This window comes from Pinus tabuliformis, chromosome 1_1 (assembly GCF_031772625.1).
Source record: "Pinus tabuliformis cultivar Carrire ecotype Pingquan chromosome 1_1, CPIR1, whole genome shotgun sequence".
NCBI classification, from domain to species: Eukaryota; Viridiplantae; Streptophyta; class Pinopsida; order Pinales; family Pinaceae; genus Pinus; species Pinus tabuliformis.
The window spans coordinates 679,819,919-679,836,351 of record NC_142297.1 but is presented as its reverse complement, the minus strand read 5'-3'; positions in this window follow the sequence as shown (position 1 = coordinate 679,836,351).

Below are 16,433 nucleotides of genomic sequence, written 5' to 3'. Positions count from 1 at the left end.
CTCAGTACTGAAAAAGCTGAGTATATTTCAGCTTGGTTGGCGACTTGTGAAGCAATATGGCTTCAAAAACTACTTGCAATATTGCTTGATCAAGTGAAAGTGATGACCATGATGATAGGTCAAAGCACAATAGATCTAGTACCAAGACATGGTACAAAAGGGAGTAGTATGGTTCCAGTAATATTTTATATTCAGGAAAATTGCTAACAAAGCCTCTATTCCAAAATCAAATTTTTATACTTAGAGCACAAGCTTGGAATGATTGAGCATGTATCTCTCAACAAGAGGGAATGATGAAATTGTAGCATCAAAGACATTCATTCTCTCAGGATTAGATTGATCAGGAGAATGGTCTGAAGCGTTGATGTGATAGCATCACAGATAAACATTCTCCCTGTGTAAAGTGTGTTAACCAGAATTAGGGAGAATGGTCCAACAGAGGATAGTCATTCTTCTTGTGTCAAGTATGTTGACCAGAATTAGGAAGAATAGTCCTAGAGGCCCATAATCACTCAGTTGAGTGGGTGCCTTTCAACATCAGGCTTAGATTCTCCAGATAGGTTGAGTGAGCACATTTAGCATGAGACCTTGAATTACTCAAGAAAAGGGAGGCCTTTAGAGATTCTCCATGATTCAAAGATATTGACCAAGATGATGGTGAACCAAGACTACTCTATACACCATGTGTCAGAGGGACCAAAATTATTGTAACTAGTTGATGTTAATGATGTACCACGTGTCAGGTGTACTGACCATGATTATGGTGCACCATTGGTTAAAGGTACCAATTGGAATTAATGTAACTAGTAGATGTTATTGATTTACCATGAGTCAGAGTTTTTGACCAGGTAATTAAATGATGTTGATGTTGATGATGAATTATTCTAACCTTTCCTTAGAATTTTTTTCAATAAGAGAACATCTAGATAATCATTATGAATACCTCCCTAGCTAAGAGGGAGTGTTGAATTTTGTAGTTATGGTCGTTCTTCATAATTAATATTCTAGCCCTTGAAATTCACATAATGAAAAAAGTAAGACTTCTTGTTTGCAAGTTTCTGTGGTGTTCAAAATTTGAAGAAATAATTTTCGGAATTATATCCACGATGAACATTTTTTTTATCGATGTTTTGAGTCTAGATCAAGGCCCATCATCAGGATGAAACATTTTCTTGTTCTTCATGTAGTTTTCAAAAGAGAAACTTTGAAGTTTCAAATTTGATTTTTTGGATCCAAAAGTTGTCAGTTCGACCCTCCTCCTAGTTAAGTTGGCTTTAGTCAGAAAGGAACACATTTGGCCAACCATACTTCTATATGTATATATATATATATATATATATATATATATATATATATAAGACTGTTACACTAAAAAATGTCACCATGGCTATTTACAGTTGGTATGGCTCTATCAACAGTCATACTACCCTCTTAAGCAAGTCTTATGCCTCTGCTATTCATGTCAAACTCCAAGAAAGAGAGAAAGTCTTTATAAATATGTTTATCTCTGGGTACGCAGGTTCTATCAAACCTTGCCTGCGGGTACGCACCTATTGTTCATAAGGTCTGCGTCCAAGGACGCTTTGTATCTAAAGGGGCAGGTGCGTCCCTCTGAAAAGGTTAAAATGCGCAAGTTTTATCTTCAAAAACTTACTTGTGGTCATTTCTAGAGCATTCTAGAAGGTTGTTTGACGTGTATTGAGCGCCTCCAGATGGTTCATGCACTCCTACCAAAGAGGAACTTATCCCATCAATAAGGGAGTGATCCCATCCAAAGAGGGGACTATCCCATTGATGGTGGACCTGATTAACTTCCTCTTGAGCACTATAAATACAGGCTTTGGGCCAGAAGGAGGGAGGTTGAAAGCTATACATTTCTAAGGGTAAATGCTGCAGGAATTAGGACTCCCATTTAGAAGCTTGTGAGGAGAGATTGCCATATTTGCTAGTTCTATTTGGAAGTGGGTGATCTTTGTCAAAGTAGAGGAAGACTCTTGTGGACCCTGGAAGGAGCTTGCACAACACCAAGGCTCAGGTTGTAATGGTTCCTTTTGATTACCTTTAATGCAAATTGGTCCATTCTTCTCAATAACTTGTTGTTTATGGGTTATTTCATGTACTCCTTGGTCTATATGTTGAATATGCTTTGTTTTATGTTATAATCAGGTGCTATTTAATTGTTTGACTGTTGGTGATTGCAGGTTTTGGAGAAAAGGAGGAGCTCATCCAGATCAACAAAGCTTGGAATTCTACAACAACGTTTGGACAAAGGTAAGAACGAAACACTTGATTTCTCATATCATAATGCATGTTTAGAGAAGGATAGCTCCAGTTTGTTTTGTTTGTCATTAGAATGTCTTAGACTTCTAGGAAGGTCGGTTGTGTCCGCACTCTTGACTGATTCCGTGTGACAAATTGGCGACTCCGCTGGGGAATCAGTCACACGGAATCAGTCAAGAGTGCGGACACAACCGACCTTCCTAGAAGTCTAAGACATTCTAATGAAAAACAAAACAAACTGGAGCTATCCTTCTCTAAACATGCATTATGATATGAGAAATCAAGTGTTTCGTTCTTACCTTTGTCCAAACGCTGTTGTAGAAGTCCAAGCTTTGTTGATCTGGATGAACTCCTCCTTTTCTCCATAACCTGCAATCACTAACAGTCAAACAATTAAATAGCACCTGATTATAACATAAAACAAAGCATATTCAACATATAGACCAAGGAGTACATGAAATAACCCATAAACAACAAGTTATTGAGAAGAATGGACCAATTTGCATTAAAGGTAATCAAAAGGAACCATTACAACCTGAGCCTTGGTGTTGTGCAAGCTCCTTCCAGGGTCCACAAGAGTCTTCCTCTACTTTGACAAAACTCACCCACTTCCAAATAGAACAAGAAAAGATGGCAATCTCTCCTCACAAGCTTCTAAATGGGAGTCCTAATTCCTGCAGCATTTACCCTTAGAAATGTATAGCTTTCAACCTCCCTCATTCTGGCCCAAAGCCTGTATTTATAGTGCTCAAGAGGAAGTTAATCAGGTCCACCATCAATGGGATAGTCCCCTCTTTGGATGGGATCACTCCCTTATTGATGGGATAAGTTCCTCTTTGGTAGGAGTGCATGAACCATCTGGAGGCGCTCAATACACGTCAAACAACCTTCTAGAATGCTCTAGAAATGACCACAAGTAAGTTTTTGAAGATAAATCTTGCGCATTTTAACCTTTTCAGAGGGACGCACCTGCCCCTTTAGATACAGAGCGTCCTTGGACGCAGACCTTATGAACAATAGGTGCGTACCCGCAGGCAAGGTTTGAGAGAACCTGCGTACCCAGAGATAAACATATTTATAAAGACTTTCTCTCTTTCTTGGAGTTTGACATGAATAGCAGAGGCATAAGACTTGCTTAAGAGGGTAGTATGACTATTGATAGAGCCATACCAACTGTAAATAGCCATGGTGACATTTTTTAGTGTAACTGATTGCCCCCTAAAGTGCGAAGCCTGGAATAGATTTGTGTTTTGTATTATCTAGGAAGGGTGAAGCGCTTTATCATTTCGAGGATTATCTCGTGGAGAACCTGGTCAGAACCTGCAATTTTCAACACAAAATACATGGATAAGATTATATCATCACTGAGGTAGGCATTCCCATACTCAGATAAAAACTTTAACTAACAGACTAACTACTCTGATACATGAATGATTTTGCAGTACATCATAATCATAGACTTTTGTAGACACAGTATGGGCGCAACCATCTGTTTATGATTAGTCTACTTAGATAATGAATACAAAACTCCTCGCAGCCTGGATGGTAAAGATTCGATCCAGGGTCTTCATTCCTACTTCTCGAATTGGTACGATTCTAGCCATGCGAATAAATGAGTCGATGTCGAACATGGTAGAAACCACTTGATTACCAGTCGATGATGTAAACTGTTAACAAGCGTGAGAGAGACCACCAGTAATGTCAATGGTTCTCAAAGTACCCAGTACAATCCATGATATGTGAATGAATGAGTTGATGTCGAACATTTCACGAAATCCTTCGATCGAAAGTCAATGATGTAAACTGACGTCAAAGGCGAGAAACCTGCCATTGATGCATGCAGACTTCAAGGCACTGACGATTTCTAAGTCATCTCTCTAGATAATGTGCTGATGTCGATAGAAAGTTACCCGTTGCAGGCTAGCCCACAACACGAAATCATTGTTCAAGTTGAAGAAATGTTGCTGTAAGGACTGACTCAGGGATGGTCAAATGGATGACAATTATTTTGCAGATGAAAGTTTTGTTTGCAGACCTCTTGAACACATAACGACACGACAGATGGTTTGGTGCTAAATAACTCAAAGTTAATCCCCGGAACCCGGTTGAAGACTTTCAAAAGTGGTTTGATCAACTGTGAGGTAAAGGATTTCCCAACCCAGGTGAATGAAAAGTGTCGTGTTCAAGAGTGGTAATAAAGCTTCTTCTGAGACAAAAGGTAACAAATAGGTTCATTCTTCTCTCTTTTCCCCCACCATTTCTGGCAAGTACCTCTTTATTTTTAACAAGCTTGAGGAGGATAACATATGCTTGATTATAAGCTCATCCTTCGGGTGAGTCCAACCTAGTTTTGATTCGAACCCTAGGAAGGAGTGGTTCGTTCCTGTTTGTAATTGAACAGGTCCTTTACTGTGAAATGTTTAACGAGCCCAGTATAGGAGAAACTCGGTGTTTTTCAATTTTAGAGAGTCTGAAAAACTTAAGAAGACTCCAAGTTGAACTTTTTCGTAGATTTGTGTCCCTCAAGCCCGAAAAAGTATAAAATAATACCTGGGGGAACCGCTTGATCTTGCGACCAAGGAGTACTTTCATAATTGGTGTCACTGACCTGAAAAGTAAAAAGTGATCAAGGACATGTCGTTTTATTTCCAGTATCGAGTTTGAAACGACAAAAACCCGGCAATCTTTTCCTGATTTTACGGTCAGAAAATAGCTATAAGGGGACCGTCTTTTAATTCTGTTTTAACGAGTGTAAAAGAAACGCTCGGCAATCTTTTCATGTTTTAGGAGTCAGAAAAGGGCTTAAAAGAGAACTCCAAGGTTTCACTTTTTCGTAAGTTTTAAAGAGTTCGAAAAAGGGATAAAAATGTACTCATGTGGCCGACTTTCAATTTAATTTACGAGCAGGAAAAGGCGGAAAGAACTCGGCATTTTCATTTGTTTTACGAGAATGAAAGATAGCACAATAATCTCGAGAGTTTCATGAGTTTAACGAGTCTTGAAAATAACTGAAATTGACTCGAGATAGGTTTCATTTTTACAGAAGCTTGAAACAGATAAAAACTATTCTTCAAAGTAGTTTCATTTTTTCACAAGCTTGAAACAGAGAGAAAACTGTGCTTGATGTCCCCTAAGCGTAACTGCTAGAGTGCATGCCCCCCTGCTTCATTTCATTCAACCAGTTGGATGAAATGAAGGTTCATGAACGAGATTGTTTGAAAGACCCGACCTAAACTATAAGAAAATTATGCAAAACTAACTAACCTAAATATTCAACTTAACATTTATGAGATCTAGTCAATCTCTCGACTCAATTAGAGGAGGATTTGTTTCATTTTTTAACGAGCTTGACACAGGAAAAGAACTATGCTCGGATTCGGTTTCATGCTTACGCAAGCTTGAAATGAAAAACTATGCTTGTTATAAGTTCACATGCCCCCAGCACAATGACGCAAAACGAGGTACATGCCCCCCAAGCTTCATTGCATTCAATGAGGTGGATGGAATGAAGCTTTACTTTCAAGATCTTGGAAAGACTTGAAAAGGGAGTTGTTTCATTTTTTAACGAGCTTGACACAAGACAAGGAACTATGCTCATAACTACTCTCTACAACCTACCTAACAAAAACTTTACTCTAAAAACCTTGATTCATTTTTTAATGAGCTTGACACAAGACAAGGAACTATGCTCTAAAATCCTTGATTCATTTTTTTAATGAGCTTGACCCAAGACGAGGAACTATGCTCATGACTACTCTCTACAATCTACCTACTTAACCTACCCTTGTTTCATTTTTTAACGAGCTTGACACAAGACAAGGAACTATGCTCAAAAAGTTCGCATGCCCCCAGCATAATGATGCAAAGCGAGGTACATGCCCCCCAGGCTTCATTGCATTCAACCGGCTGGATGAAATGAAGTTTTACTTTCAATATTTAACTTGAAAAGGGAGTTGTTTCATTTTTAAGGAGGTTGACACAAGAAAATAACTATCCTCATACCTGATTCATTTTTTAACGAGGTTGACTCAGTAACAGGAACTATCCTCAAAACCCTACTTTCTAAAATCTACCTGATTCATTTTTTAATGAGGTTGACTCAGTAAAAGAACTATCCTCTAACACCCTGTTTCATTTTTTAACGAGGTTGACACAGGAACAAAACTATCCTCGTACACACTGATTCATTTTTTAACGAGGTTGACACAGTAAAAGGAACTTTCCTCGTTGCATCCAGTTTCATTTTTTAACGAGGTTGAGACGGGAACAAACTATCCTCACTGCATCCAGTTTCATTTTTTAACGAGGTTGAGAGAGGAACAAACTATCCTCGTACCATTGATCATGGCTTCCAACTGGAAGAAAGACATGTCAATGGACACACCTTGATCATGGCTTCCAAAAGGTCTTCATCCGAAGGAAGAATAGTTTTTTGGAAGGAACACACGTCAAGGGACTCAAAAGGGATAAGAACATCGTGTTCAAATAATCCCATAGAGTTTTCCATGTCAATTACCGGATCTAAATCAAAGGAAGATGAGCAAACAGTGAGAGGCTCACTTACATCGGTAACTGAAAACATGGGACCAGTTGCCACATAATTAACCCGTGGTAGGGTAGATACCACTTTAGAATCAGGAACATTTAGGGCTGTCATATTATTGGTAGTTGAGACAAGACTACGGAACGAAAGCTGATCCACAGTCACAATACTGCCATTGTGAGGGAAAGACATCACGCAAAAGAGTGTCGATGCGACAGCTTTCATTGCATAAACATAGTCTCGCCCAAGGAGTAAATTGAAATCCAAGGGACCTCGAACTACCATAAGATCAATACAGACAGTTTTACCTTCCAAGGTAAGAGAATACTTAGGAAGGATCCCTAAAGGTTCACTAATGGTTCTGTTAAAAGCTTTCAGATTCTGCGTAATAGGCGCAAGCTGAGGGGAACCCAAAGCTTTCCAAACAGTTGAGGATAAAATACTAACAGAAGCACCTTCATCTACCTGAGTACGATGTATGTCCCTACCACCAGCCTTGACAATGATTTGGAAAGGGATAGAGGAAGGAAGACGAGGTTCTGTCAGTCTATTCCAATCAAAGGAAAAGACCTCAGTGCTTGGAGGGGGTTCTATAGAAACAGGTGAAATGCCCCCCGGCATAGAAGAATCTGATGTAACAAGAAGAACCTGAGCGGTATGAAATTCACTCTCTAAATGGAAAGTGGGATCGACCGAATGTGAAATTGAATCGACCACTTGATCAACTAACGGATCATCAACCTGAGTGACATGAGTTTCACTCTCCAATGGAAGAGTGTGATCGACTGAACTTGAATTTAAATCAATCACTCCGTCAGTTGACGGTAGGTTGGGAGAAAGTTTACGGTAACCAGTTGGAAATTCTTGCTGTGGAATAGTAAGGTTTTCCAACAATTTCGAGGCTTCATCCATGTGAGGGCAAATGTGAGTTTGATGACTCCCTTTGCATAACTTACAAGGAAACCTAACTGTACCCTTTTTCCCAGGAACCTGACTATCACTGATTGATGGATCAACGGAAAGTTGATGAGATTTTTCTGACCATACTTCCAAGACCTTTGGAATACCAGGACAATTGACAAGGAAGTGGTCACCCTTACAAAGCTTGCAAGGGTATTTGGGTTTATGATGCATGTCGGAGGTTTCCTCAACACCACTAACATTTACAGCCATGGTTGGTTGGTTGACTTCTTTCTTATCTTGCTTCTTCTTCTTCTTCTTCTTCTTCTTCTTCTTCTTCCCTTTCTTCTTCTTCTTAGCCTCCTGGTTACTAACATCGAGGCTTTTACCAGGCGAAGAGGAAGAAATGGAGGAAGAAAAATTAGGCGAAGAAGGTAAAGGGTCAACAGAAGGTTGGTGATGTTGAGATGGTGAACTCTGTTGAGGTGAAGCATCCAGTTGAGGTGGAAAAATTGGAGTACTTTGGGCCAACGAAGTTGAAAATAACCATATCGGTAATCCTATTGTAAATCCAGGTAATGACAAAGTAGCCATGTAAGGTGGACCAACATTTCCAAAGTAAGGAAAAGTACTAGGATTCTCATTAGGAGGGGTTCCTAGGTTGATAAATTCCGGAACATTTGCCATTATATTCAACTTTAGTGAATTTTATTAAAAATTTAAAACTAAAATTAACAATTCACAATTCACACTTGACAACTAAAATTCACAATTCACACCTATGGTCTCTAAAAGTAAAAACAAACAAATTAACACGCGCTATCAAATCTAGGAGTCAAACCACACACAAACAGTAAGCTCTCCGGACCGAAAACACTAGTTGGTGATTAAGCCCAACCTCGCAGAATCCAGTACAGAAATAGTGGGTGGAACAGTTACCCCGGCAACCTGCTTAATGAATAGACTGGACCAAGTTCCCCCACTTTAACTGTCTTGAGTGAAGTGAACCCCCCAGAAAATCCAAGTGAGTATAGCCGACGTCTGCTCCAGGTATAGTGGGACCTTCCCTCCACCGTCACCTTGGGTAGAATCCTAAAGATTATGGTCACTAAGGTTACCAACGGCCACAAGTACACCTGGTGGAATAGTCTAAACTCCGACAGCACGCAAGGGCAGAGTAGCAAGCTCAATCCCCTTACCGGATCCTTGACAATAATCCAAGGTTTACCGATAAGTGACCCCTGGCTCCTCGACAATGGTTAATCCGAGGTTTACCGTTTGTAATACGTACTGTCTGGCGTCGTTCCCAACGAGGGAGGATGGATCCCCTCACTGGTTCGGACACGAGCTCGTGCTTCTCCTTTAAGAGGAGCTTTCCCAGATTGTAAATGTAACGATTGGATTTGATTATATCACAAGATCAGCTACTTGTTTGGTTTTACTGTCTTGGAGAGTTAAGTACTCACCTACTCCAAGACACTAGCCTAAGCTATGTTGGTGTTTCAGAGCCCTAGAAATGTAAAAATTACTAGATGAATTTTAATTAAGTGCTATGTTATTGAGGCTGTTATTACTCAAATGGGTAAATGGATACGAAACCAATGGTGTGATGACCCGACTCAACCGAATGCAATCGAATATGATAATGTAATCTTTTCAATTCGATGAATCCTAACTAAAGTAAGGAGAGAGTTTCCATTCACTTCCAACAATGAAAAAATTGATCACTAAGAGAAAATATAACAAATTCTCTAATGCACTAATTTCATCAAGACAAACTAATGCAAATCAATTCCAAACCCTTTTTTTTATTTTATTTCTGTGTAAATTCAAATCAAAGAAAACTGATCTAAATCTACAATTGATTTTTTCAGAATGTAAACTATGCAATTGTAATCTATGCACAATTCACTTGAAAAGTATGCAAATGTAATCTATGCACATTTTTCATTAATATTCTGAAAATGAGAATTCTAATTATGCAAATGTGATCTATGCAAGAGAATTCTCAAACACAAGATGATTCTAATGTGATCTAAGAACCAATCAAGTGCAAGTCGAGAAAATTGGGTGAGAGTTCCAAAGATCAAAAAATAAAAACACTCAAAGGCGATTAACACAGAAGCAAAAAGATGCAAAATTGTGAAAAGACTGAGAGAAATCTCCAAGTAATGACCAAAGGAAAACAAATCAAGAATTTCTCATGAAATAGACTCAAAACACCCAATTGATGAAAGCTTAGAGCAGGAATGCTAATGAAACAAGCTTAGGTGAAGATTTATGGCAAGGGACTAATGAATCTGGGCAGAAAAAACTAAGAAAAAACAAAATCTAAGAGCAAAAAATGCAAAAAATGGAATTTTTTCAAATTTTAGCAGGGGACGCAGGTAACCCGTTAACACAGGTGCAGGCCCGCTCTGTGCACACAGCGAAAGTGCGTCCAGGGACGCACTGTGCAACACTCAGAGGGTGCGTCCTTCTGAAAAAACTCAAGAAAAACCAAAATAAAACTAATCCTAAGCTAACCCACCCAGAGACAGAATCACAGAGCCAAAACTAGAAAAATAAACCAATTTTCTCAGAGCAAAGTTCACACAAAGGAAAAGACTTTTCTCATCAATGGAATCCCCAGCGGAGTCGCCAATTTGTCACACGGAATCAGTCAAGAGTGCGGACACAACCGACCTTCCTAGAAGTCTAAGACATTCTAATGACAAACAAAACAAACTGGAGCTATCCTTCTCTAAACATGCATTATGATATGAGAAATCAAGTGTTTCGTTCTTACCTTTGTCCAAACGCTGTTGTAGAAGTCCAAGCTTTGTTGATCTGGATGAGCTCCTCCTTTTCTCCAAAACCTGCAATCACCAACAGTCAAACAATTAAATAGCACCTGATTATAACATAAAACAAAGCATATTCAACATATAGACCAAGGAGTACATGAAATAACCCATAAACAACAAGTTATTGAGAAGAATGGACCAATTTGCATTAAAGGTAATCAAAAGGAACCATTACAACCTGAGCCTTGGTGTTGTGCAAGCTCCTTCCAGGGTCCACAAGAGTCTTCCTCTACTTTGACAAAGCTCACCCACTTCCAAATAGAACAAGCAAAGATGGCAATCTCTCCTCACAAGCTTCTAAATGGGAGTCCTAATTCCTGCAGCATTTACCCTTAGAAATGTATAGCTTTCAACCTCCCTCCTTCTGGCCCAAAGCCTGTATTTATAGTGCTCAAGAGGAAGTTAATCAGGTCCACCATCAATGGGATAGTCCCCTCTTTGGATGGGATCACTCCCTTATTGATGGGATAAGTTCCTCTTTGGTAGGAGTGCATGAACCATCTGGAGGCGCTCAATACACGTCAAACAACCTTCTAGAATGCTCTAGAAATGACCACAAGTAAGTTTTTGAAGATAAAACTTGCGCATTTTAACCTTTTCAGAGGGACGCACCTGCCCCTTTAGATACAGAGCGTCCTTGGACGCAAACCTTATGAACAATAGGTGCGTACCCACAGGCAAGGTTTGAGAGAACCTGCGTACCCAGAGATAAACATATTTATAAAGACTTTCTCTCTTTCTTGGAGTTTGACATGAATAGCAGAGGCATAAGACTTGCTTAAGAGGGTAGTATGACTGTTGATAGAGCCATACCAACTGTAAATAGCCATGGTGACATTTTTTAGTGTAACAAAGACATTCAACCTCCTCCTCCAAGCACAATTTGAAACACACATAAACAAGTATCTTTTTGTTCATCAATCAAAGAAGAGGAAAAATAAGAAGGTCAAAGTTATCCAATAATTGACCAAGTTTCTCTCTCTTGTTTGAATTCGCACATGTGGCATGCTTCTATAGTTTCACACATGTGAAGTTTTTGGGCACTTCTAGCAGTAGGTCCAAGTTTTACTGTGCGGAAGAAGGTTGAAATTAAGCCATAGCAGATCAGATCAGGTAGAGCTTGTTGGACAACCTTATGACTTTACAAGAAGGATTTTTGACCATGTTTGACCAAGGCTATTTTGATGGTCAGTTTTACTTTGAAATTGACTAGAAGAATTAGATGTTTCTCTTGTTGAACTAAAGAATTTCTCTAAGGAAAAGGCTGTTGGGGTTTTCCTCCAAGTGGGTTTTCCCTCAATAAATATTGTGTTTCTTGTTTAGTTGTCTCTTTATGATCCTACTGGCATTTTGTTTCTAATATTGAGATCATCTATGTAATTGCTTTATGATGGATATGAATGCAAGAAAATATTAACTTAAAAAATCATAAAAAGTAATTATCAATTTAGAAGATCCTTGTAAAATTCAACATGACCTAATACTACCTTGGTTGAAATTTAACATCTTACCAAAAATATCATTAATCAATAGTAAACATTAAAAATATATTTTACTTAAATGATCAAATTTAAAATAATCTCCTTTATAATGCATAAATGACATGATTACCTATAACATGATTACCTTTTAATTATCATAAAAAAATACGTATTAACTAAATAATCGCATTATAAATGGCATGATTACCTATAATATGATTACCTTTTAATTATCTAAAAGAAATGCATGTTAACTAAATAATCCAACTAGAAGTGATATTCTTTATAAGGTATGAATGGTTTGAATACTTTGTAAATATTATGAAACATCATTTTTTTTTGTCAAATAAATATTTATTACTCAAATATTAAATTCTACCTATCCATATTTATATTAAAAAAAATTACAATAATAATCCTTATCTTAATTTAGATCACTCCAATAAATGATTATTTTTCATAGTTAAAAAAACAAAAAACTTCCCAAATTCAAAACTACACTTCTTTTTAAAATAATAAAAACATTACTGAACCACTTCACACAATGAATTTTTTTTATAATTTTACTTCTAATAAAAAATAAAAAAATAAATTAGTAAAAAATATTTAAATAATAAAATAATAAAAAACCATATAAATAAAATGCATTCATCCCTTTTCCCTACAAAGTCCTCAGATAATTACCTACAAAGTCCTTAGAGATATTTGATTCCTAAGAGGATTTGTTTTTTTCATACAAAGTCCTTAGAGCATTATAATTTCTTCAAAAGAGACTTTTCAAACTTCAAGGATATTTTAATCTATCCCTTAAATAACAACATTAATAATTCTCAATCTTATATATTTTTAAACCCACAACAAAGTTTCTGAACTTTTTTTGCATTCATTTTTATCCCATTTTTATCAACCTTATGTAGGTTAGAACCAAAGGCAATCCATTACGTGTTTACAATAATAATTTTTAATCTTCAATTTTTTAAAGCCACAACAAGGTTTCTAAACCATTTTTTCTTTTATTTTTAATTAATAATTAAAATTATATTTTTTTAGAATTTTTATTCTTTTAAATAAATAATTAAAAATATTGATATATGAAGGGTTTGGGTCTACCTTGCTGACGCTTTTCAAATAACTCTCAAGTCATTGAACTCAATGGAGTTATTTTCCTTTGCAAACTCACATACCATCGAGTTAAAGCATAATTAAGACAAGGGGTTAAATAACTTTACTTAATTGATGATAAGGGGTTAAAATGTTTCTTTTTATAAAGAATTTTTTCTTGTATATTAAAATGTTTCGGGACTTGTTTTAATGTGTTATTAAGGAAATTAAATTAAGGCATAAAATTCAATTTTATTAGGAGCCATATAAAATTTTTGTATATTAAAATGTTTGGAAATTTGTTTTAATGTGCTATTCAGGAAATTAGATTAAGGCATAAAATTCAATTTTACTCAGAGCCATATAAAAATTTACTAAGAGTGAAACAAAATTTTAGTAAGTTTGTCTAAAATACATGTTTTCTAAGACTATTTTTTAACAAAATAGCTAAAACTAAGAAGTGAAAAAACCAGATGACATGTAAATCATTCAGGATTTTCCAAAATCTAAGGCTTCAACAAGGATGGCCTCCCCATTACCTCTTGGAGAACAACCTAGATTGGGGGTAGGCTGAAGTGGGCTTTGGTTTTCTCGAGTTTGTTTTCCATGGTGCGAACTAGTATCTACAAATCATCCAATTGGAGGAGAATATCCTCTCTAGAAATGTTCCTATCTACCAACACATGATCTAGCAATAGTTTTAGAAGCCAATAGAGATATATTGTGTGCATGTAGTGATTATGAAGAGCCTAAAAGTGGTCCATGTCTGAAACCCACCTTGATACGTCTACAAGTACCTTGGATTTTGTTAAGCAACATCGCTTGTCCACTATGTCTCACTCTACTTGGGAAAATTCTTCCTGAATGCTTGGTGGAGTGAATTCCCGATATCAAGTAGCTAAGGTCTCTACCCAATTTTGGGCTCTAGAATATTAGATCTTGCTATAATAGGCAACAACAACTCAATTTACTTAGCCTCATTGTCTTGGCATGGCGGTCACAAGTGAGGGAAACTTTGCATGACTAGGGAGAAGTGGTGACGAAGAGCTAAAAACCATCGAGGAGAGGGAGATGGGGAGAGGAAGACAAGAATAGAGGAGGTAGGCTAAACCGAAATGTGAGTTGATGCACCAATCGAGAAGAATAGGCTCATGATTAAGAGGATCCATTGAGGGAGGGCTAGGGATAAAATCAGAAGAGGATGAGATAATGATAAAGGTAAAGGCACAGATAAACCGTGGAGATTGCCTCATCGCCGCATAACCAATAAGAAATTCCAGCACCCCCACCAAAAATGATGAGGCATGACAAGGAAAAATCTCAAAGAAGTCAAATAACTCCCCTTACCCCACTGAAATACTTGAATCCAAACCGGTGATGTAAAGCTAATCCATGTCACCATAAACCAAGGTGTACAATAAACTTCTGCATGCAGACTATAATCTGTCATTCTAACATGCAAGGAGATGGTTGTGCATGCTATAATGATTTTCCACCTCCAAACATAACCAATGTCCAATGTGAGATCTGCCTCGCTAACAACATCGGGAAGCCAAGTACGGGAGGTGTTAACAAACCAATATCTCTGCAAATGTTGAGAGAGGTCAAGCATTAAAGCATATCATAGAAATATGACATGTTGAATGAAGGCTAAGTAAATGCCCATTAAACCTGAGACTGTTGGGATGTGCAATGTGAAGTCATGGGGGAGTGACAATGCCACGTCTCCCTTCTCTTTTAGCTAGTGGGAAAGCGGTATTGTGATCCAATTTGTCCCATGACAATCACTCTATTTGGAGATTCACTTATAAAATGTTATTTAATAACATTTTAGTTATTTTTATATAGTAAAAAAATAAATTTATAGAAGAAAATTTATTTTTAAAATATTTTTTTAAGATGATGATGATGATGATTAATGTTCGCTAACATCAAAATGATTTATCAAACTTTTAAAAAGTCTCACCCCATCTAGAGATTCATTTAAAAAATGTTATTTAACCAGCCTAGATCCATCTTAAATCTGAATCTACCAAGTGCTAAGAGGGATCAAGTCCGGAGTTAAGATGGATCTAAGTTGGCACTCTCCCATCCCATAATGGATTTACTCAAGCCTTTAAATAGGCTTCATCATAACAAATACCATGGGAAAAATGATGGGTTGTCAAAACCTACACCCAAAAACTACCAATGGAAAATTATTAATTTTATTTCTTTGTTATATTTTAATTTTATTTATTTTTATTTGACTAAGTCAATTTTTTTACATAACATAACATATCTTCCATATTGAGCTGGAGAGTGTCATGTTATAGAATATATTTTATTCTTGAAATATTATTTAATAATATTTTTTTATAATGATAATGATTAATGTTCGTTATCTAATGCAGGTGTACGTGTGGATCAGGAGACAGGGTACCTATCCCATGCGAGTGTTGCATGAAAAAGTGAAGGGAAGGGGGTGGTGTTCATTCCTTGAATTCACTTCACGCTTCATTCAATGCACTCTGGTCTCACGTTCTTCGAAGAGGATGATTCATTTCCTCTGGGAAACGACATGGATTGAGGCTCAATTATCATAGAAATTCCTTCTGGTGGGATACAAGTGTAGAGAGGGGTTTTTTGCAAGTGATTTGGAGCTGCTGAGAGCTACAACCATCTCCTATGAACCAATAGGTAGTTCTTCACTCTGTTCATTACGGTCCAAGAGGGAGCCTGCGCCAAACATGAAGGTAGGAGATGAGATCATCAACCTCTACCCAGACGACATGCTCAGGGCGAAGAGGAATTCGATGAGGGCATTCTAGTCCATATTCACAACCTTGTGGATGGTAGGGAGGCCAAGGAGTGGTGTAACACTAAAAATGCTCTCTGGGTTGTTAGGAACTTGCTTGCCAGATAGCTCAGGGACTAGGAGAAAATCAAAGAAAACTCTATAATCAGAATGGTGGAGGCCAATGCATTTCTAGTTCACACACAAATGATGCTCTCGAACCTAGTGCTGGCGATGAGGATCCCCTTTCCTCCTTCTCCTCCTCCTCCTATGCTGCCATCTTCCAATTCTCAGGGTAGATCTGAAGAGTAGGGTTCCTCCCATCGAGGATAGAGACCCTCTCCTCAGGAACACTCTGAATTACAAGCAAAAAAGTTGAAGGTGTTTCCCAACCACAATTATCTAGCTCCATGGGAACACATATTGATAATGTCTAGTCATGCTGGAGTTGTGGGCACTTCAAAGGGTGAGGCCTCCAGGAATACAGAGGACTCCTACTTAGGGTG